The 14,563-nt window shown below is 40.9% G+C and overlaps 1 protein-coding gene across 5 annotated transcripts in view; it reads right to left on the bottom strand.

The window, feature by feature from the left end:
- atosb (atos homolog b) overlaps positions 1-14,563 on the bottom strand; it is a 29,523-nt gene that overhangs the window by 12,760 nt on the left and 2,200 nt on the right. For 2 of the 5 annotated variants that reach the window (XM_085295116.1, XM_085295115.1), the window contains exon 1: positions 2,767-4,886. The exons of 1 other annotated variant lie outside the window; for it this stretch is intronic. The gene's annotated coding sequence lies outside the window, so the exon portion shown is untranslated. Of the gene's footprint in view, positions 1-2,766; positions 4,887-11,141; positions 11,391-14,563 lie in introns of those variants that run through there. 2 more of the 5 variants (XM_085295114.1, XM_085295117.1) reach the window with 2 other exon arrangements.

Here is a 14,563-nt window from a genome sequence, read left to right as displayed (position 1 = left end):
AAGAAACACAGTAGTAAAATGTTAAAGAGGATGACAAAAATAAATTAAAATTGCTGAACAAAAAGCTTAGTTTGTCTGACTCGGCCCTAGATCTGGATCAAAGCAACAGCAGACTGAGTCATGCATGGAAAAACATTAAAAGGAAATCTGCCTATTATTAAATCAGGAAATAATTTTCCAATACAACAAAAGGACAGTGAGATAGGATACTCACTGATCCTATTCATTTTGATAAACAACTGGGATCCAGAGTGAAACCTCCTGGAAAAATTACCATTTTCCAACTTTTCAACCTAAGCAATAGTCACATTATCATATATTGTTATTTAGCGTTTGTATTAAGTTACTTTTCTTTGAGACATTTCGGTTATGTGTGTTGAAATATGTACAAGTATGTGTTCATTGGAATGCACAACACTCAACACATAGGCAACCACTGTGTCAGTCTATGAGCATCCTCCAGGGCAAAGAAGATTGTGGTCATGAGGTTGAATGCCAACAGTGTTGGGTCAGATGACTTATAGCCCATCAAGAGGCCCAGAAGAGTTTGACTCGATCATTATGGGAGGTGGTGTTAGGGATGTGGTAATTGCTAACAATAAGGCATATGGCTTACACATACACTCTTAGTTCCACTTGAAAGACTAATCAGAGCTTATGAGACTAGACACCCATCAGTAATGTGGGTGGCAACTACCAAACATCTGCAAAACAGGCAAAAGCACACTTAACACCCTGTGGTTTCTAGCAAACAAAGCTGCACATGGATGGACTACATCCTTGAAAACACACTTAAGCTATAACAGTCATGTTCAAAAGGTGGGGTGGGCATTAATGTTGGGACGTGGAGCCACTCCTGGTAAGGTCAAGACAACCCATAGAAGAGAAAAACATGAATTGAAACTAAGGTGAATAAACTATTTTAGAGAAAAGAAAACCAATAATAGTTTCCTGATGCAGCTGAATATGGATATTCATATTTTTTTATTCTTAGAAACTGATAAAATTGTGGGATTTGTGGCTTGATTTTTTGTGTGGTGAGGGGCATGAACTGTGTTTGGCATAACAAGGGGGATGTCAAACCACTGGGCTATACATAAAGAAATGAATGCAGAAAGATGTCATTAAGAGGCAAGTGATCATGCAACCTAAAAGCAGTTCCCAGTAAAATCTATGGAGATGTCAAAGATCAGACTCAAAACCTAGCAATTTAATCCTGCAACGGCTTGGGTTTGTTTTCAACCCTCAACTGATTTGAAGAACAACAAAGCTACTGTATACTTTAGATATTTTTACTGCATGCTCTTCGACAGTTACAATTTCTCATAGGTGGAGTCCTCAGATAAAAACAGCTGACCTTCTTACGGCTGTGAAGATTCACTTCTTTTAGTATAGAAATGCTTTTATTAGAATACAAACATTTTGCTAACTGGGAATTTTTGCAGGTAACACAGGAAACGCACACGTTTTAGTTTTTTAGCTATCCATAACATTTTTCTATTCCAGCTATCATAGAGTGAGAAGCATCATACACCATGGACAGGTTGCAGTGTTAACATAGAGAGACAGACAGCCAGTCACACTTGAATTTACACCTACGTCCAATTTTGAATCACCAGTTAACCTAAACTGCATGTGTTTAGACTGGAAAGAAGCTGGAGTACTCCGAGAGAACCCACACAGGCACAGGGAGAAGACGCAAATTCCACACAGAAACCACACTCTTCGATTCAAACCCAGGACCTTTTTGCTGTGAGGCAACAGTACTAACCACTGCACTGCTGTCCTTCTCCCTCATTTCATTCATTCATTTGGAATCAGAGAAAAGTGTGAAGCAAAAAAATCAAACTGGGATAGCTAATGGTAAATTTCTAGTCTCTCTTCTTCCAGAGGCAGACAAAGACTTCACAGTGGCATTATGCCAACTGTGTAAAATCGATGATTTTTTTTCCCAGCTTGCAAGATTAAAAAAAAAGACCATGGGATAGGGTTAATTGCCCACCCTTCTAAAGAGGTAAAATAGTTTGTTTTCAGTCAGTAACACAATATTTTTGGCTTTTGTGAAACCCTATCTCTAGGTGGTCAAATGCACTCTGACCTCTTTATGTCCTCGGTCAAACTAGAGGCATGATAGCATCAGCATGAAGTCAGTAACCTCCCAAATGTCCTGATTGTCTCACCAAGTTTTAGCAGATCCCCACCCAAACTACTCCCATGCCTGTACTCTGCCTGAAGGCTGATAAACAAACACAGAGAGAAGGGAAAAAAGAAGAGAGAGAAAAAAAAAAAAAGCACCACAAGAAAAAGTTACTGGGTGTTTCTACAAACAACCAGCTGTTGATTAGATTACTATAGTCTCAGTTCACAAGGGACTGGAATGACAGCTCACTAAGTCTGTGAATGTGTTTATGTTAAACAAAAGGCAGAAGACAGGAAGTGGCAAAGAAAGACAGAACAGAGAGGTAAAGTTCAGTGAAACTGATAAACGAGAGCGAGAAAGCGTTAGAGTTGACACACACAGCATTCTGACTGGAGAGTAATTGCAGTCTGAACTAAGCTGGCTCAGTGACATAGTTGCTGAGAATGCCTTTTTGACACAGGGTCTGTTTCTGTTTCTCCCTCCCTCTGCCTATCTGTCTGCCTGCCTTTCATGTGGCCATTTTAGGAGACATTGAGTCATTCGAGCCCAGCTGACAATATGACAGCAATCAACAGGAACAGCTTTAGTACACTTGACTTCACACCAAGAGAACTTGTCTCACTCACCCTTGCAGAAAGATTATCTTGCTGTCTCACTCGGTCTTTCCCCTTCCTTCCTCTATTTCATCAGGTGTTCTTGAGGGGTGACTCTGTTGTCTCTTCTCTGTGTCCTCTTGTGTATTTCTGTTTCTACTAGATTAGGGTGCCTTATTGGTCTTAACTCCCTGGCTTCTCATTGGTCTTTGCTTCCTTCCGTCTAAATAGGTAATGTCGCAAGAAAGACAAGTAGTTTTTCTGCATGCACTAATTATCCCTCTGCCTATGTATCCTGTTTTCTTTCCGTCTACCTCTCTCCACTCTCAGTCACACATACACAAATGAAAAACCCATCAACAAACTTGCAGCCCTGTTTTCTCACTGGTTCCCTCCCTTGCCTTTTCTCTTCGGAGTCCTCCCTTTTCCCGTTTTTTTCCTCTCATTCGCACACCTCCAAAGTATCTTGAATACAAAAGCGATCTGGCATGCTACAGACCCTTCTCACCTCCCACTTCTCCTCTTCCTCTATGTACTTTCAGGCCCCTCCTTTTAAGCTTTCTAGCCATCCTATCCTCTCTGTTGTGTGTGTGTGCGCTTTTCTTTCTGTTGGTTTCCTCTCAGCTGATAGAGTGAGGCATGCTTTGCTCACTCAGCAGTGAAGGCATACAGGGGAGAGGAGGGGGGGGGGGATGCTTCCAACTGATTGGCTCACCAGAAGGGGGGTCAGCTGTAGTGGCTGAAGCCCTGATTGGCTGGAGGAAAGGATTGCAAAGGGGGAGGAGGTGTGAGTATCCATAAGCCCTCCCACCTGCTGAAGCTTTGAATGTTCTGCAAAAGTAGAGTGCAGGCTTTAAGAACACTTTGCGTAAAGTGTGTATTAAAACACACAACTCATCTCCAAGCATGACGAGTTTTCTTTGTACAGTCAACCACATGTAAAGTTGTGCATGTGTGCTTGAATTGGTTAAAGAATAACAGTTAATAAAAGAAGTTAATGTCTTAGAAAATAAACCTGCTAATAACTATGCAATCACTCCCTCCCCCTTTCTCTGCTTCCCTATTTCTTGCTCCTCTGTGGAACATTAAAAGCAGGCATGAAGCAGAAGGCTTATCTGTGGTGGGACTGATAGAGCAATAAGTGCATGTGAAAAAGTTTATCAGTAGAGGACCAGGAGCAGCGCTCAGCTGTGTGCTTATGAGTGTGTGTGTGTGACTATTGCAGCATCTGTGAGCTAATAAGGAGCAGGATGTCGATTACCCGAGAACTACTTCAGTTTGGTGTTGTTGAAGTCCACACAGCACAGTGCACTACTGACACAAGCACGCATACAGTGGGTGGAAACTGCACAGAAAGTTGACCACAACATATATCTTCGAGGCTGTCGAGCGAGTGCTTATTCAACACATATTTAGAACACTTCTTTGTCCAGTGCTCCTGGAGATGCACACTCACACCTCCCTGTCTATGCTTTATTTTTTTTTATTTTGGAACACTGGGTTGACTTTTTATCAGATGTACACTGGTTGAGACATGCAAGACCAACATACTGACAGCTACTCGTCACTTTAAATTTCATTCACTTTCTGTCATTCTCTCCCTCTAGGACTCCTGATCTACAGGAATTCTACCTCCAACTCAGTTTCCATCTGTAACACCCTTTATCTGTTTCCAAAACAAGATGGAATATTTATTCCTGCCAAGTTACTGCAGAGTTTCTGTATTGTCTCTGTTTTACAAGAGGGTGGACTGGGCATAAGCTTTGTGGTGTCTCTTTTAACAAATTACTCTAAGGTTATGGCTCCTTAACAAATGATTCATGCTTTAAAAAAATAAATAAATCCTTGTACAAAATAAAAATCTGTCACACACATAATTTGATCCTACCTGCCACCAGAATAAATATGTGCATAAACCTGCATACAAAATTAATCTCTACCACTCTCATAGACCATGTACTGACATGTACTTATTCATAGGTGGTTCCTTGGCTGAGTGATAGTATGGTTGCACTTGTTTTTTGGTTTGTTTGTTTTTGGCTTTTTGAGTGTGTGAACAGTAAAAGTTAGCAGAGAGGTGGCTTGAAAAACAAGACACGTCTTCAGCCACATAGCTCCAAATATAGAGATGTGGGGATAGGGGTGAGAGCGGAGGAGCGGAGGGGGGTAGACAGGGGAGGAGGAAGCAAAAGAAACAGATCAAGACAAACTGACAACTGAAGATTGAAATGAGATTCATGTGATTCGTCCGCTGCTTTTCACAGAAAAGCTGGTAAAGAAATCTAGTAATGGGATTTTATGTTCCTACTGTTTAAGATTCTCCGTTTCAACGCAAACAAACGAAGACAACTACACCCTGCTGTCCCTTTAAGAGTGAACGTTGCTTTCCATATTTGGCGATAAAGGGGTGTGTCTTCCCTCTGAACACCTTCCCCCATTCAATGCCATTGAGTGGAGCAAAAGAAAACGATGCATTGAAAACACACACACACACACACACTCACATTCCAACAAAAACTCACACTGATGCAATTTTGACTTGAGCGCATGGCAGTGTTTGTTTTGATGTCTACATGGCAGCATAGGGGGCTGGACTTTCAGCCTTGATAAGAGAAATGCTGCTTGACACATGTCTTGTTTTTGTAGGCCCCTCAAAGTGACACCAGCTGTGTTTATTCCATTTTCTGGATTAAATGGGTTTCTATGGGTTACATGGCTTGTAATATAGTCTCGGGAACAACATTTACAATGCATATCAGCTGCATTAAAAAACAAACAAACAAACAAACAACGCGTAAAAATAAATAATCTGTGTTTCTAAACCAAAGTATCTAAAACAAGCTCCTTAACTCTCTCACTCAAACTGGGAGTGAATAAAAGGAAGGATTAATGAGGGGAGGTGGAGGAACAAGAAGTGTGCATGTGTGAAGAGAAGAGCATGGTGCCTGTTTAAAGACGCACAGACTCCTTCCTGTTTTGATGTCCACGTCTGCGTGTGGAAGTAAAGCCGTTAAGAAGCATAAAGCTAAAAAAAATATTTACAAATAATATTTGCAAGGGTATTACAAACACCGGTGCATGTTGATGACTCGCTTCTTTAAATACACTCAAACTTTATGATGCAATGCCTCTGACTTGACTGTAACAATTACATGAATGTCTGCCAGTAAAGGGTAGACTAAGGTACATATATTGTAGGGTGGCTGATAATTACTATCACACTTTTTGCCCTCTGGTGAAATGTGAAGGTACATTTAAAGCAATTTCAAACTTCTTTTTTTTTTTTTTTTTTTAATACAACCTCCTTTTTTTAGTGCTGCAAAACTTCAGCTGTAAAATGTAATTCTTTAAAAGCAAAACTAATGACCTAATTGGTATGTAGATGAATTTAGTTCTGCTTTCATATTATGAAGTAGACCCTACGATGACACAACAGAGAAAACCCTAGCAATCATATGACCTCCTATGAGCAAGCGCTTTGGCGTCAGTGGGAAGGAAAAACCCTTCACTTTTAACAGGAAGAAACCTCCAGTAAAGCCAGGTTTAGGGAGGGGCGGCCATCTGCCGTCACCAGTTGGAGTAAGGGTAGGAAGACAGGATGATTAAATGCAGAGAGGTTTATAAATACATAGTGACAATAAGAGGTTTCCTATTTTCAAACATTTCGGCTCTTATTTCAACCAGCACTTTTGAAGCAGGTCTTTACCTGCCTGATTGAGTGCTATAATTCCACAGCAGACTTTACCACAGATAGAAAGTTCAGGTACAGGTGCTTTCTCTGTTTGTAGGGTAATCAATTGACTTTATGCAAATAGATCTAGCAAATAAGCTAGATCTATATGACCAATTAAACACAATGGTTCGATTATACAGCTCCATAGTGTAATGACCTTATAATAGCTGGATCAACAGAATTACAGATATGATGTCAAACAATTGTTATGGTCAAAAAGTAAACATGACAATAAAGGAGGACGGAAGTAACAGGATTAAAAAACAAAACAAAAACCGCAGATGTGTACAGGGGCAGTCTGTTTACTCAAGTCACGTAATGTCATGTAAAAGTCAGGCCAGAGTAGTAGAGAGTAGAGAACCCACAATGAGTAAGAGCTCATTGATGAATGCAGGGAAGATGCAACATGTCTTTTAATGCCAGTGGGTCAAAACTTGAGAAGCTTATTAACGCTTTAGGATATTTCACAAAATACACACGTTTATCTGCCCAAGTAGTTTTAAAACATTGACATTAAACACAGCTATACTGTATGTTGATCATTCTTATTAAATGATCTTTCTACACATCAGTGGACTAATGAGACTGGGCACTTCTACAAGGTGTGCACTTTTTACATTCAAAATAACTGAACTGAAATGCAGAGCATGTAGAAAAAAAATGTAAGTTTCCCAAATTAAATAAATAAACTATAAATTAAAAAAAAAGATTATTTATTTATTTATTTATTTCATTTTAACCCATTCTGAACTCTTATACATCATTCCTGAAATAACATTAGTTCCCTTTGTTGGTTTGTTTGGCATTTTAAAACTAATTTCCTGTGTATCAATCGTACCGCATTTCAGAACTCTGATTATATCACTGTGAGATAATGTAAAACGTATGAAAGGAAAGAAATCAAGTGGATGGGGAAAATATGATGGGGAGGAGTGTGGCACCCTGAGTCTTGGTGACAGGCTAGGCCAGCTCAGAGGATGGAATGTTCCAGAGAAATATGTTGCCTATTCACACAGGACAGGAAATGTGTGTGTGTGACTGTGTGTTTCTGTCTCCTCCTCCTCCTAGCCTTCGGGTACTTTTTTCCTGTCCATCTTCTTTCAGTATGAACCAATTCTTTTTTGCCTTTCATGCTTAGGAAATTCACATAGCATGGTGGTGTTGCACCATTCTGACTGGTAGAGGCTGAATGTAGTACCATCTTGGCAGTGAAGGGGGGGGGGGGGGGGGACAAATACCACGTAGTTCATCCAACAATCATACTGTCACTATTTAACCATTTAATCCAACAGATAACTGGTTACTAACCAAAGCGGATGGCTGAGAAGATTAGGATGGCACTTAGAGGTCATTGACACCCACCTTTTCCAGGAAGTGTGCAATCAACAGCAGAATGAAAGGAAAACACAAGCAGCAAAGCACACAGACTTAGAGAAAAATGTTGAATTCAGTCGCATAACAGCATGTTGGTAGACACACATTCATAGGACGTCTCATCAACTTAAATGTCGGTGATGTTTCAGTGTAAAGTAGAGAGTGACGTCTGACTAGGGTTAATCCTGAGATCCATTTAACACACATCCACACACGCATTTGCGGTTATTAAGCAGAACTTAATAATGAGAAGCTTTGGCAATATAACTGCAGCTCTCTGTTTTAGGCTACACCCACTTTAAGATACTTTCATTAAAAATAAACATGATCTGGTTCCAAAAATGTATTTTAGCATAATAAAGTCAGTCTAGAGAGATCAAAAATAATCTCTCTACACTGACACACTTGTAAATCCATTTTACATTCACTATTTGCGTACAACGGGTCTGTGGTGTTATAAATAGCAAGCAGCAAATTTCTTTTTTGTAAAAACACAATGTGTAGGTAGAGCAGAAATGAGGAGAACTAAGAGCAATTTTTTTTTCCCCCATCAGGCCAATAAACAAACTCCAACTCAAATTATAAAGCAGTCAGGGGAGTGGAAATAATATTGTGAATATTATGCCACAAAGTAAAAATATGGGGACATATTAGAGTTGTATCAGGACCATTATCCATTGCCAAAGACAACCAGGCAGTGGGAGTGGAGTGTCTATAGAAAACTGACCAAACATACAGGACAGCCACCCTGATGGCTGAGTAAGTCACAAGCTGCGTCGGTGTGACTCCTGGCTCACGTTTACTGCACGTCATTCCTCTGCTCTCTCCTTTGCTATAATTCCTGTGTCCACTTCAGCCTAATTGGTGGCTGCTTGTCCTGCATGTTGAATCAGGCTATACACAGAAGGGATCCTGCTCAGAACTATCAATGCAGTATGGAGAAAACAAAAAAGCTTTTTCCCTTGCTCTGGTGAGACATGCAAGGTGAGCCAGTAATACACACATACAGACAGAACATTTGTTTCATGGCATACCAACACAACCAAACCATTAGTACGCAAAGTCAGAGATAATCACTTATAGGCCTATTTTAGAAATACAAACAACACAAAGTGCTACAATGCTCTCAAGGCTGTAGGAAATACACTGTTGTGGATATTTGTTTAATGTTGGCAGACCTAAGACTTGGTAGGTGATGTACAATAAACTGTTTAAATTAAACCCTACATACTTCCAATTACACTATACAGGTATACTGCAAACATCAGCTCTGCGTCGCTGCCTTGGAGTCATTTTTTTTAATTTAGTGTAAAATTTCATGCAAGTCAGGCGTGTCCTACATACCCAGAATCCACAAGACAGATGGGAATATGTACTATGCACACATGGAGGGCTTTGATGCTACACTTGTTCCCCTGAGTAATGGCAACACAATAAGAACAAAATGGAAAGCTCATAAGTGACCAATGTAATGCACAGGATTACACGTCTTCTTTCCAAGACTAACTCACAAGACTACATTAATACAATGCGTTTATATGTTTTGTTCAAGGAGACTTATTTATAAATGCTAAATGATAACTCTTTGGCCACTTCTTTAGATATATCTGTTCAGCTACTTGTAAATGTAAAGATCTTATAACCATATTTTATGGCAGTTAGGCATGAAGACCTGGTCAAGATGACCTGTTGAAGTTGAAACAGAGCAACAGAAAGGGAAAGGAAGGTGACTTAAGTGACTCGTAATATGGTGATGCTGCTTGTGCTCAGCCTCCCTGGGAAAGTCTATGCCAGGGTGCTGGAAAGGAGAGTTCGTCCGTTAGTCGAACCTCGGATACAGGAGGAACAATGCGGTTTTCGTCCTGGTCGCGGAACACTGGACCAGCTCTTTATCCTCTCCAGGATACTTGAGGGTGCATGGGAGTTTGCCCAACCAGTCTACATGTGTTTTGTGGACTTGGAGAAGGCATTTGACCGTGTCCCTCGGGGTGTCCTGTGGGAGGTGTTGCGGGAATATGGGGTGTCTGGCCCATTGCTATGGGCCATTCGATCCCTATACAACCGTTGCAAGAGCTTGGTTCGCATTGCCGGCAATAAGTCGGACTCGTTCCCGGTGGGTGATGGGCTTCGCCAGGGCTGCCCTTTGTCTCCGGTTCTGTTCATAATTTTTATGGACAGGATTTCTAGGCGCAGCCAAGTGGCGGAGGGCTTTCGCTTTGGTGGCCTCAGAATCTCATCTCTGATTTTTGCAGATGATGTGGTTCTGTTGGCTTCATCGGGTGAAGGCCTCCAGCTCGCACTGGAACGGTTCGCAGCCGAGTGTGAAGCAGCGGGAATGAGGATCAGCACCTCCAAATCTGAGGCCATGGTTCTCAGCCGGAAAAGGGTGGAGTGCCCACTCCGGGTCGGGGATGAGTTCCTGCCACAAGTGGAGGAGTTCAAGTATCTCGGGGTCTTGTTCGCGAGTGATGGGAGAAGGAAGCCGGAGATCGACAGACGGATTGGGGCTGCAGCTGTAGTAATGCGGACGCTGCACCGGTCCGTCGTGGTGAAGAGGGAGCTGAGTGTAAAAGCGAAGCTCTCAATTTACCGGTCGATCTACGTCCCTACCCTCACCTATGGCCACGAGCTGTGGGTAGTGACCGAAAGAACGAGATCGCGGATACAAGCGGCAGAAATGAGCTTCCTCCGAAGGGTGGCTGGCCTCTCCCTTAGAGATAGGGTGAGAAGTTCGGCCATCCGGGAGGGGCTCAGAGTAGAGCAGCTGCTGCTCCACATCGAAAGGAGCCAGCTGAGGTGGTTCGGGCATCTGACAAGGATGCCCCCTGGGCGCCTCCTGGGTGAGGTGTTCCAGGCATGTCCCACCGGGAGGAGGCCCCGGGGCAGACCCAGGACACGCTGGAGAGATTATATCTCTCGGCTGGCCTGGGAACGCCTTGGTATTCCCCCGGATAAGCTGGAGGAGGTGGCTGGGGAGAGGGAGGTCTGGGCCTCTTTGCTTAGGCTGCTGCCCCCGCGACCCGGCCCCGGACAAAGCGGATGAAGATGGATGGATGGATGGATGCTTGTGCCAGACAGGCTGTTCTGGTATTTCAGATTTTCAAGCACAGTCACATCTACGGTTTACAAAGAATGATGAAAAAGAGAGAATATCTAGTGACTAGCAGTGGGTACAAATTTGTTGTTCATGTCAGAGGTCAGAGGAGAATGGCCAGATTGCTTCAAGGTAATAGGGCAACAATAACTCAAATAGCAATCAGTATACACAGAAGAGTATCGCTAAATGCACAACAGATCAAACCTTGGAGCAGGTGAGCTGCAGCAGCAACAAAATCCATTGTTCTCCTTCAGACCCTCATGAGGCTCAGCAGTGGCTGCAGATGACAGGATAGTATCCCATCCTGATTCAATCAGTTCTTTTGTATTGCCTCACCTCCTGTTTCAGGGGATACTGGGGATGGAGCCACCAGCTCAAAACGATACCGCACAGGACCAGCTCAGCCAGACTGCTTTAGATGATTAATCTGTTTCCAATAGCTCATTCCACCACCTTGGACCAAGAATAGAAGAGGGTGAAGAAGAGGGTAAAACTCTCTACTACAACATAATCTTTGTGGTAACAAGGAGCAGTTTTCCTTGCTTCCCTTTAAGTTAACATTAGTTTTAAACTAGATATAGGCAGAAACAGAATGCCTTTGTAAAGAACAAAGAAGTGCTATGGAGAAACTTGGGAGGTTTAACAGCAAAAAGGCAACAGTTTACTAGATTAGTTATGAAAGCCTGATGACACTTAAGCAACCTCCATTGCAAGGAGGGAGGCAAATACATCAACAGGAGTGGCCTGCCACACCAATATTTGCAGAGCTTAACAATCTATCAATACCACGGTCATTCCTAGGTCATTTATCAAACTTGGCAACACAACTGTGTTGTCAATGGTCTTGAAAAGGTCTAGGTTAGGAGATATTTTCTCAGAAGGAACAAAAGTTTGAACTTGTCTTGGTTGAGCCTCTAAGATGTAAAGCAAGCAAGCAGCAATGTGGGACGAACAGCTTAGAGTAATTTACAAATGCTTCAAGTACTTTAGATGATGCAATACCATCATGGAAACTTGTGACTTTATCCAAATTCAATCTGCACTCAGTGTCATAAAAACTATGTTCGGTGGCAAGAAAAACAAAGTGTTCTGTAACAGATGGGTAAGGCCTAAGCACTGATCTCAACATCATGGAGTTCGTTTGAGTTTACCCTAAGCCAAAAAACGCAACTGTGTAATTCTCCAACATGTGTCGAAAAACCTACTGAGTATCTTCAATTCCTATTATTGCTTAACACACTTTTTGTGAAGTTAATTGGTAACTATTTAAGGTAGTTTTAAAATGCATCATTATGTTTCTTCTAGAGCTGTACATACTGCAACAATAATTTTTGGTTTGTCTATTTGCATAGTTATTTAGAATGCCCATATAACACACGTATACACAGAATTGGAGACATGTCTGTCATTTATAAAAGATGTTACATACTTAACTTAGAGCAGACACCAAAGCAGCTTGGTATAACAAAAATACATGTATTTGAGATCATTTATTTATTTTTTAAAATACTGATCACCAGCAGTTATTTCACCTGTAGTTACTTGAAGTTGTGGAATGTAATTCACTTTGCTCTACCGTGTCACTGCAAACTGCTTCCACGCTAGATGAAACCTTAGATGTGTCATTCAAGCCACTCCAGCATAATACGCAGTATCTTCCCTTTACAAGAGCAATCAAAAGTAAAATCTTAGATTGACAAGAAGGCAAACTGGAACATGTGAACACTTTTAGGCTGTTTGAGCAACTTGAGCAACATTTAATATACACTTGACCTGTTTATAATTCCTGAGTCTTCATAATTGCAAAGCTGTCACAGTTCTGACTATCCGTGACCACCACTGTAACATTGCCAACTTGTTCCAAGGATCACAGAATTCTTTGGCATTTTCTTCAATAACCTCCACATTGATTCTTCTGAAAACTACAGTAATAGAAACACAGGGACACTGTATGATTGCAAGAGAACTAACCACTTCCTCTTACTGGTAGACTGTTAGGAGGACTGTGTGACCTTTAATGGTAAGATTGAAGCTAAGTTTGATTAATGTGTGTACCAAGCCCTTTTTACACATGCTCTCTGGACAAAGTCAGGTAAGGATATTTCCAAAGCTTGGGCAAAGGCATGTTTCTCTACTCTGTTGCATTAATTCTTCTTTTTACAACACTTTGTAAGTGTTTGGGAAATGAGGAGCCCAGCTGCTGTACATTTAAAAACAAAAATGTTTCCTCATTCTGAGTGAGGTTGTACATCATCTTTATGCAATACTGAAGGCCTTCCCTGAAAGAGATATATGGATGGCATTAATGGTACCGTCATAGATGTGCAACTTACCCAGGCTATATGCACTAATTGATTCATACGCTGTTACAGAATCTGGCTTTTGAACTGTGGCCTCTCCTATTTAGCCTTGGGAAAAATAATGACAGATTAAAAAAAAAAAAAAAAAAAGAATACTTTGGTTATTAAAATCACAGGATAGTTTTAAACTTTGGTCCGTTCTTTATAAATGAAGTCAGTCCCAGAGACGATCTTATTTATTTTCTTTTTTCACATTTTTTTATTGTTCTTTGTCTTGACATTGTCCTGTGTTTTATTCTATTGTTAAGTGTTCTTGGGTGTCTTAAAAGATGCTTTTAAATAAAATGTATTATTATTATTGTTTTCTTTTGCGTTGTAGAATTTTGACTTCAGATGTACTGACACATATGGAAAAGAAATAGTAAAAACTTGTATGATTTACTCATGAAAGTGGCCGCTTTCTCATTACTTTCATATATTGTTTTAGTAAGTACCCAAAACATACAAGTTTCATTAATATAATTTTTCAAGGGATCTTATATCTGTTTTCAGTGTTGTATGCTTTTCATACAAGTTTCACACAAGACAGATACAAACGTTATAAGATTTATATATATCTTTTCCATATGGGGATGAATCATGTTTAGTTATACTGATAGTGGTTGTCAGAAGTATTCCCAAGCCTATGCAGTCATTTCCAGAGTCATATGCGCCACCAGTGCAGTGCTACCTGACGACCTGAGATCACAGAGATTTCATCCTTGTGTTTGATCTTGTCCATTGCATATAGATTTTTTTTAATTATCAAGTAGAATCCCAAAGTGACACTGAAGAAAAGAAAACTCTATTCAGAAGACCCAACAGTGGTAGTCTCCCTGCATTTTAAAATGAGAAACACTATTCCTGTCAGCTGGTCACTGCTTTCTGTGGTTTAGTACCAAAAGTCACATCAAATTCTTGTGCATACTTATTATCTAAATTTATTTGTTGCATTCCTCTTTTCTTAAAGCTAATAATTTATGCCTAGTATTTTTTTGTTTATTGTTATTCAATAAACATAATTTAGCTCCCATAAGGATAGAGCACAGTCGTGCTTGGGCACACTCAGTCACACATACACACTAGAGATCAATATAGCCCCAGAGCAGTGCTGAGTACTCGATCTAACCCACACAATCATCTGTAATCTCTGGCATCAAATCCTGCTGAGATACACTGGAGAGCTGACAACAAGCCTTCATCAACAAGCCTTCATCTGCTCAACGCATTTAATAGCCACCCCCACTTTTTACACAGACAATCAAATTGCTGCCAGGTAGAAATGCT

Source organism: Mchenga conophoros, linkage group LG12, assembly GCF_057382185.1.
Source record: "Mchenga conophoros isolate Kocher_MC1m ecotype Shallow Benthic linkage group LG12, M_conophoros_male_GT1.1, whole genome shotgun sequence".
NCBI lineage: Eukaryota > Metazoa > Chordata > Actinopteri > Cichliformes > Cichlidae > Mchenga > Mchenga conophoros.
Note: the sequence above shows the minus strand (reverse complement) of the source record. Positions and strands in the feature narration are given on the sequence as shown.